The sequence below is a fragment of the Polyodon spathula genome, chromosome 2 (genome assembly GCF_017654505.1).
Source record: "Polyodon spathula isolate WHYD16114869_AA chromosome 2, ASM1765450v1, whole genome shotgun sequence".
In the NCBI taxonomy this organism is placed as follows: domain Eukaryota; kingdom Metazoa; phylum Chordata; class Actinopteri; order Acipenseriformes; family Polyodontidae; genus Polyodon; species Polyodon spathula.
Window position 1 is genome coordinate 32,975,298 of NC_054535.1, and position 9,187 is coordinate 32,984,484.

General features: G+C 45.5%; 1 pseudogene; it reads right to left on the reverse strand.

The window, feature by feature from the left end:
• Positions 1-672: 672 nt before the first annotated feature.
• Positions 673-8,087, reverse strand: LOC121326459 (annotated as a pseudogene).
• Positions 8,088-9,187: the final 1,100 nt, after the last annotated feature.

The window sequence follows — 9,187 nt, forward strand, 5'->3', positions numbered from 1 at the left end:
ACTTCAATGCCTGCACAGGGCAGAGCATGTATAACCGTTCTTCCTCTGGGGAAGAAAAGGGAGGAGGATGGAACGCCATCAACTCGACTGGCTGGTTCATGTAAAACGGGGATATGACCTTTGGTAAAAAGGCTGGATTTGGACACATGGAGACATTAGAACCGTCTCCTGCGAAATGAGTACATGAAGGATGCACTGAAAGTGCATGTAACTCACTCACACGTTTAGCTGACACCACTGACAGCAGAAACGCAGTTTTAACAGACATGAGCTTCATATGCACAGTGTGGAGAGGCTCAAATGGTGCCTTGGTAAGGGTTTCTAGCATCACGTCAAGGCTCCATGACGGTAAACTGGTCGTCCTTGGAGGTCGCAAACGCCTTGCACCCTTGAGGAATTGCGATGCCAGAAAATGGCAACCTGGTGATAACCCGTCAATGCGTACATGGCAAGCAGATATGGCGGCTAAATACACTTTAAGTGTAGAGGGAGATTTCCCTTCATCTAACAGTTTCTGTAGAAACTGTAATATCACTGCCATAGGACAAAATATTCGGTCATGGCCCCCCGCCAGACACAAATCTTGGAACAACTGACACTTGTACGTGTACTGCGACCTAGTAGAGGGCGCTCTAGTGTTATAAATGGTCGAAATCACCGCCGTCGAAAGCCCTAAGGCTGACAGGCGCCCCCGTTCAGGAGCCAAGCCCATAGCTGAATGAGCTTGGGCTTCGGGTGCCAAAGCCGTCCTTCGGCCTGGGACAACAGGTCTGCTCGCAGGGGAAATTCCCGGGGTTGACCATGCAGCAACTGCACAAAGCTCGGAAACCATATCCTCCGAGGCCACGAGGAGCGACCAGGATCACTATTGCTTGCTCTACCCTGACCTTCTCTAAGAAGGCGGGGAGCATTGGAATCGGTGGAAACGCATATAGGAGACCTGGCGGCCACTTGTGAGCCAGTGCATCGACTCCTAGGGGGCTGTCGGGGTCCCTAACCGAGAACCATAGTGGGCAGTGCATGGTCTCTCACGAAGCAAAGAGATCTACTTGCGCTATGCTGAACCATTTCCAGATGCACTCTACCACCTGAGGGTGGAGACGCCATTCCCCTGCAAGAGGGCCTTGTCTGGATAGGAGGTCCGCTGCGTAATTGACTCTGCCCAGTAGGTGAACCGCGCGCAGAGAGGTCAAGCGCGGCTGTGCCCATAGCAACAGCTGTGCTACCATTCGGTGAAGGCGGGGGGACTGTAGGCCACCCTGGTGGTTGATCTATGCCACAACTGTGGTGTTGTCCGACCGCACCAGCACGTGCTTGTCTAGAAGCACTGGCAAGAAGTGCCAGAGGGGGAGGTCCACTGCTCTGAGTTCCAGAGCATTGATGTGGGCTGACCTCCAGGGTCCTGACCACACTTTGCAGGTCCCTGAGCCATTCCAGACTGCTCCCCAACCTTGGTTGGAAGCGTTGGTCGTAACCACCTCCCTCCGGAAGATGGGACCCAAGCGCACGCCCTGGCAGATGTTTGACAGAACTTTCCACCAGCGTAGTGCTTCCCAGCAGGTTTGGGATACCGTCAACCTGCGGTGTTTGTCTCTCCGCAGACGTAACGCGAAGGCATTGAACCAGGCCTGTAGGGGTCTCTGGTGTAATAAGCCCAAAGGAAAGGCTTGTGAGGTGACAGCCATCAGCACCAGCATGCGCTGACACGGCTCCATGCTGATTGTTTCTTTCAACCTGAACAGGGAGAGACACCGCTCCAGCGAGGCAACTCTTTGTGTCGACAAGGTCGCTTCCACGGACACTGAGTCCAGACGCAGACCCAAGAATTCAGTCTGTTGGCTTGGCACGAGACGGCTCATTTCTGAATTGACCTTCAGACCTAGCCGCTGAAGATGGTCTGTAACCATCACTGTGTGCTGTGTCAGCTGCTCCTTCGATTGCGCGCAGACAAGCCAGTCGTCCAGATAGTTCAGCAGTCGGACATCTTGAGCCCGCAAGGGAGCTAAAATGACATCCATACATTTGGAAAAGGTTCGAGGAGCTAGTGACAAGCCGAATAGGAGGACACAAAACTCATACATCCTGCTCTGGAATGCGAAACGCAGATACTTCCTGTGACCCGGGCAAATGGGAACATGAAAGTATGCATCTGTCAGGTCCACGGTGGTGAACCAGTCGCGGTGTCGGACCGACTGGATGATGTGCCTGTGTGTAAACATCCTGAACGATAACCCCTTTAGGTATTTGTTCAGTACTCGCTTTCTAAATAGGGCGGAACTCACCATCCTTTTTGGGCACTCGGAAGTATTTGGAATAGAACCACTGGTTGGTCAGAGCAGGGTCTACTTGTTGAACGGCACGCTTCCTGAGCAATGCCTGTATTTCCACATTCAGAGCTGAGGACTGAACCGAGTCCTTCACTGCAGTTATGACCACCCCTCTGAAGGGGGGAGGCTTTAACCGGAACTGAAGGGTGTACCCGGTGGATATAGTTTTGCGCACCCAGATGTCGCTGGTGCATTGTTGCCAGAACTGGAGCTGTGGAACAGTGTAAGGGTGGGCTAACAGCTGCCTGGATGTCTCAGGGCTGTTTCACCGATGCCTCCCGCGCCTTGACGGAGCGTTGCAGCATCTCCTCCACCGCCAGACCAAATGTGTGTCCGGGTGTAATTGGGGCATCCAGCAAAGGGGCCTTGTCAGGCTCCTGCACTCTAGCCTGCGAGAGCCAGAGCTGTCTTCTGGCCACCACCATAGACGCGATGCTCCTGCGTTGAGCTGGGCTAGCTTCACCAGCAGCTGACTGACTGACTAGCTCACTTCTGAGGTCCGCAGAAGGGCACTCAAGTAGGTCTCGAAGGAGTGCCACCTGGTAAACTGTCAGTAGACTGGCTATGTTAGACAGTCTGACTGCCTCCGTGGCTGCAGAGTACCCTTTCTTCAGGTTTACCTCTGTGGTCCTGCAGTGCTTATTGGGGCATGCTGGGTCTTTTGTAAGCCCAGATAATGTTGGCATCTTCACTAGCGCGGCGAACGCAGTGTTCACCGGTGGAAAGGACGCTAAACCAGCATCACTGACCCCCTGCATAGTAAAGGCCGAAGCCTTGCGAGATGTTGCAGGATCAGGCCGGAGCCCCCCAAGTAGACTGCACCTCCTTGACAAAGTCCGGAAATGCCGGAAGCATCCTGGACTGATGGGACTGGGCTGAAGGCAACTCAAACAGAGATCGCCAGGGAAGCTCTGTCTTAGGCCAATCGATGCCCAAGTGGAGGGTTGCTCTGTCCACCACAGACCACATAGGGTCATCGGTATCCAGCACCTCGGACTCAGCGTCCTGATCCGAGTGCTGGGAGGCTACCTCAGCCTCTATACTGTCCCCTTCCAGGATGTCAGATGCATCCCTGGAAACCGCATCAATATACCAGTCCTTTTGAGGTTGCAGTGGGAGGTGGCTGGTGGAGGTTGTGGAGGAACCACCGGCTGGCTGGCGGACCCAGTGGGTTGTTCTGGGGCTCGAGGCATTGCATTGGCTAGGGACATGAGAATAGACTGCTGCCCCATCATAACCTCTATGAATTGAGACATCTTGGAGGTTAACTCCACCACCCCCGACTTGTCTCTGTATCGCCTGTCGCGATGAGGGGAACGAGAGCGTCCTCTGTGTCGAAGCAATCTGACCAGCTGTAATCTGGGAGGCCGGGCTTGTGGAGAGCTGCAGTCGCCCTGGCGGCATCGCCGTAGACAACGGCGGGGCTGAAATGGTGTGGAAAGATCCCAAGGATGGGGAGTGCCCACTCACTGATTTATTAGCCCTTTGCCGAAGGGCGCGTGTCTGGAAGCCAGCACAAAGGTGGCAAAAGGCCCTATCCGCCAGCGCGGATGCGGCGTGTTCTGGCCCAAGACATGTCACGCACTCATCATGTGGGTCACTGGTAGGCAGCTTTGCCTGACAGGACGTGCAACGATGAAAGCCCTACATCTCCGTCGAGCACGGCACAGCAAACATTGAAGGTGCGTCGAGCACCGAGCGTCGAGCGTCAAGAGCCGAAGTGCCGAGCGTCGAAGCGCTGACGTGTCGAGCATGTAGAGTTGAAACGCAGAGTGTCGAGCGTCGAATCGCCGAGCGTGTAGCGTCGAAGCGCCGAGCGTCGAAGCGCCGAGCACCGAGTCCCAAGCGCGGAAGCACTGACACCACGTAGAGTGTGAGTACCGAGCGTCGAGACGCTAGCACAAGACACCTAAGTGTCAGCTGACCCGCAGAGCGGAGACGCTAGTGCTGGTACAGTGTCTTATTTGGTGAATACTTACCTTGGTGCTTAAGGGAGTATGTGCTTGGTGGTCGTCTTCTTAATGGTGAAAAGGGATCTTTTTTTTTTTTTTTTTTTTTTTTTTTTGGGGACGCTGCAGCAAGTGCTTAGTGTACTGTATGAGTGACTGTGGGGCAGGCCGTACCGCTACCACGCATTGGGGAACACACAGCTGTGGAAGATTTAAATAGGGCTGCAGAGCAGACTCCACACACACGCGGTCTAGCCAGGCAAGACCAAGGCTGCAATGCACGCGTGGCCAACGACGCGCGTCCTAATAAAATATATATAACAAAATATAATATACATATACAGAACCCAAAAAACACACAATAAATATAGAATAATATATAATTAAGAAAAGACGAAGACCACGAGGGTAAACAAAAACGCAATGCCGAAGCAAAGCGTGAAGGAATATATAAAGTAATATATATATATATATATATATATATATATATATATATATATATATATATATATATATATATATATATACACACAATTATATAAACCACAATTTACTAATAATAAGTGCAACTGAAATAAACTCAGAGAAGGGGCAAAAACCAGCTTCTCAAACCTAAGCTTAAATGAGTACAGTCAGTTACAAGCTCTAGTACCTACCGCTACTGATGCTGAAGACAAAAGAGGAAGAGAGTCTCTGCGCGCTGCGTATAGTAAACTCCCAGGGGGCGGGCTTATACGTCTGCTCGCCCAGAGGCCTATCGGCAGCTTTGCTATAAAGCTCAGCCAATCCCTACTGCCTGACAGCAATGTTCCATACGTTGGTGGTTATGTTCGAATTGAAAGGAAACATTTCATACCAAACCGTATCAGAATGTAATCCTCTGCGGCGAGTCTAGCTCATCCTCGTGGTTCAAAAATATATCCGTCCCACCCACCCCAGTACCGTTGTCATGGTTATGAAAAAAAGATTGGTGATTGGACGGCTGAGATATGAGATCTTGCGTTTTCGGTTGTATAGTATCAAAATAAAGCACGTCGGCAGCATACATACAGGAACTTTTCTTTCATTGCACGGCACGCAAGGAACCAGCTTGTGTAGCTGCTGTTTAGTTATTTATACTGTATAAATGGGTAATTGTTTGTACAAAATATTGTGATATCTTGTAACAACAGTAAGTTGCTATGGATAAGGGTGTCTGTTAAGAAATATAATAACAAAACGTTTTGCCAACTTTGCAGTAAACCGGAGCTATATTTGCGTCTTACACATTAGCTACGTCCCGACATATTTTGTAAAAAGTAAACGAAGCGACGATCAACAAATGCGCCAGTAAGGTAAATACCTACATTTAATTTTATCAATTTGAATTCAGTTGACTGATGCAGCTTAGATGTATGTTATGCATAACTCATGCCTCTATTCCTGTTTTGTTTTTATTCCCATATAACTGACACTTTTCTAAAGCTCAAAGGGAAGTATTGAATTTCACTTACAGGCACTGCATGAATTTATGAATTTATGCACACTTTGGGAAGTCGAATACACGTTTGAGAGATTTTGTCAGAAACTATAATTTTCTTTGTGTGCTAGTGGCTCGCTAGTGTTACGGAATTTGTGCTGCTATGCCTGTTGGTGGTAAATCAAATTTCCGACTGTCAAAATGTTTTGTTAGAGTGTGCATTCTTGGAAAATATGATGCTACTTCTGACAGTAGAGTGTCCTCAGTACGCAGATTGGTAATTACGTAATTACGTCATAAACGGCCCGTCTGGCCCGTCCTTTTTCACAGGACCCTACTTATAATACAAGTGGTCCTTGTGTCTGAAACAGAATGAGAAGAAAATGTAACGAGGAACATGCTCCATTCATTTAGATGTTCCGTATTCATTTGAAAAGTTGAGGACACTAATTTATCATTTATAATTAACAAACAAAACGTGCAATAAACTCATGAGTGATCATTCATTAAAAAAAAGAACATCTGACATATGCACAAGTAAATAATTAAGCGATATTTAAATCAAAATAATAAAAAGTGTACTCAAGCGTGAACAATTAAGTGATATGTAGAAAATAAACACCTCCACTAAAGATATTTATGAGTTCAAAGCATGTTATATATGTTTAAGTCAAAGCTAAAAAAAATAATAATAATAATGTGAAGTTTCTTGTAAAGATGCAATGCAAAAATGCATTCTTTATGTCCAACAGTATCATAGCAAAATACAGTTATGGGAAAACGTAATTTGTTGCCATTTGAGAATTCATGTTCTTTTTTTTTTCTCTTCATCTTGAAGACTTAAAGGTCACAGCTGAGAGGAGGGGGGTTGTTTTCCACTGGGTTTATTGGACAGTATTTATATCTATTTTTAAAGTCTTTATCACCAGGCTGCCAAACAGCCTTCACTAAATAGTCCCTACTCTGATTTTACAGAGGTATATTCTCTGAGCTAAATGTTCATTGTGTTAACCCTCTAGGGTCAGGAGCATTATTTAAATGAAGATAAAACACATTAATCTTTTTGAGTGATTTATTTTAAAATCATTCTGTCAGGCTAGTGGCCCTTAAGGCATGAAACTAGATGTACAAGAAGCACAGCTTAAAGGGTACATGGACCATCTTCCAAAAAAAAAAAACAAGAAACAAAAAAAAACAAAAAAGGCAATTGACCTCAAGGAACTAGGAGATCAACAACGTGGATACATTAGTGGTTACCTATTTGAGCTAAAAAGAACAAAAAACAGGTTGAATTCACCTGACATACCCCTAGAAAAGTGTGTAATATTATGTTTTATAGATCTGCCAAGAGTAAAGTATTGTGGTGGAAACTCGGTGTTGTTTTTTTATTTGTCAATATTAGGACATTCCAGAAGTATGATGTAGTGCCTAAAATGTATTGTTCAGTATTAATTCTTATCTAATAGACCTAGCACTGTAGTTTGGCAATTTATCGGCATTGGATGGTACAGGGGAAAAAAGAACCCTGTAAGCCATTACATTATTTGGTCCCATTGGGAAGGCTCTTTAATACAGCATGTGATAGTTTCTTCCTGAAATTACAGAGCTTTCCCACTGAAAGGGCATATTTCAATTAGAACTAATTTTAAGTCCAATATTAGTGCTAATCAGGGTCTGTGAACCAGTCATATATACCATGCTGACAAAGTTGCTTGGGGTATATTCACATTGGCTGTGTGTTGTCTATGCTGCATTTTTGTAAAGAACAATCCATAAAATGTTCCAGTCCATGTATGGCAAAGTGGTTTGCAGTGCACAGGTGTATGGGTGATGCAGTGCTCAAGACACGGACAAACAACAAAGTACTGGTGAAATGATGGTTTTATTTGTAATCCAAAGTCTGATGACAAGATTAAACAAGAATGAGAACAGGCAATACACAGTGTTGTGTATTACTCCATTTAATCAATTTCTTCAATCCTGAAATAATAGTCCTGGTATTTAAACACTAACTAATAACACAAACACGATCACAAGTCCACAGTGAGTGCTGTAGTGCTTGTGGTACAAGTACAATTAATCGTGACACAAGTACAGTGTTGTCCGGGTTTTGTGCTGGTCTTTAGTGACAGCCTCGGATCGTGTTAGGCCTCTAATAATAACAAACACGTATATATTTTTAGACATGACAAAACAAATAAAACACTCATGATAACAGTATAGTTCTCTTTACAGTTCAGCCTTAACTATAACAAAAGGAACAGATCACCTCGCTATGTCCCCTTATGTACCGTCAATCAGGTCCCCTTGATTAACAATTGCAACTGATCCTCCAATCCGTGGCTGCCACATCGCTTCCCTTCCGGGTCGATGATTTGGTGTAATGTAGCCCCTCCCCCTGTCTAGTTTGCCATTTGTCTGGCCATCCAGTCCAAGGCACTCTGTTCCCTTTACACAGTGCCCTCACAGATAGGGAGGGAGATTTCACCAAGAATCATTCTGTCTCTGTCACACCATATCACATTAAATAACATAAACAAGGGACACAATTCTACATGAATGAGTGGCCTTATAGCTAATTAACCATGCAATATCCATTTCTGGGCATCTACACTATCGAAACATTTTTTATTGCATAATCACATTCCCCTGGCTTGTTCTATGCCAGTGGGAAATGATCCATACATTCCTAGTTCGACTCTGTCAACAATGAAACGTTCTGTACCCTCCAAACAATGCTTTGTGAAAATTCATTAACAGGTTTTTTAAAAGTCACTTCTTGTGTGTTTGTAGATGATCAGTATTAAGTGCAATGGCTCAAAGAACAATTAGTTAAGTAATGAGGACATACACTGGGTCAACTCACTGTCATGTCGCTCAATCGTTGAATGTGTGGTCTCACTTATGTGACGGTGATACTAAACCACTGGTAATATCAAGAGACAGCATCGTGAGAAGCACAGAAGAGTCACAACCACTCAGAAATATTTATATATTCCAACTGAGCACATCATCAACCTTTCTATAATGCTATCCAAATGAGAATTGACAAAATATAACAGGTGTTGTCTACACAGGCAGTTCGCGGATGACTTCATGAGGCTGGTATGAGGTAATTCACATACTTCCGATGAGATTCGCTGCAATATGAATGATTGGACCCCCAGGTGTCACAACAGCATGTACAGCATTAATTAGTGGGATGTACAGGAACTATCACAGTGTCATTGTGTTCAGAAGGAGACATATAATGTACTGATCATGTGCAAACACACAGAAAGTGAATCTTAAAAAAAAAAAAATACTTTTTTACAAAACTCCTTTTGGAAGGTGCTGCGCTTTCTGTTGTTATCAGAGACTAGTTAATGATTTGGTGAACCTTCTTTTTGTTATGCATTTTCCACAGGTTAAATGGCATAGTAACAAAATCAGCCATTTAAAAAAAAATGAAG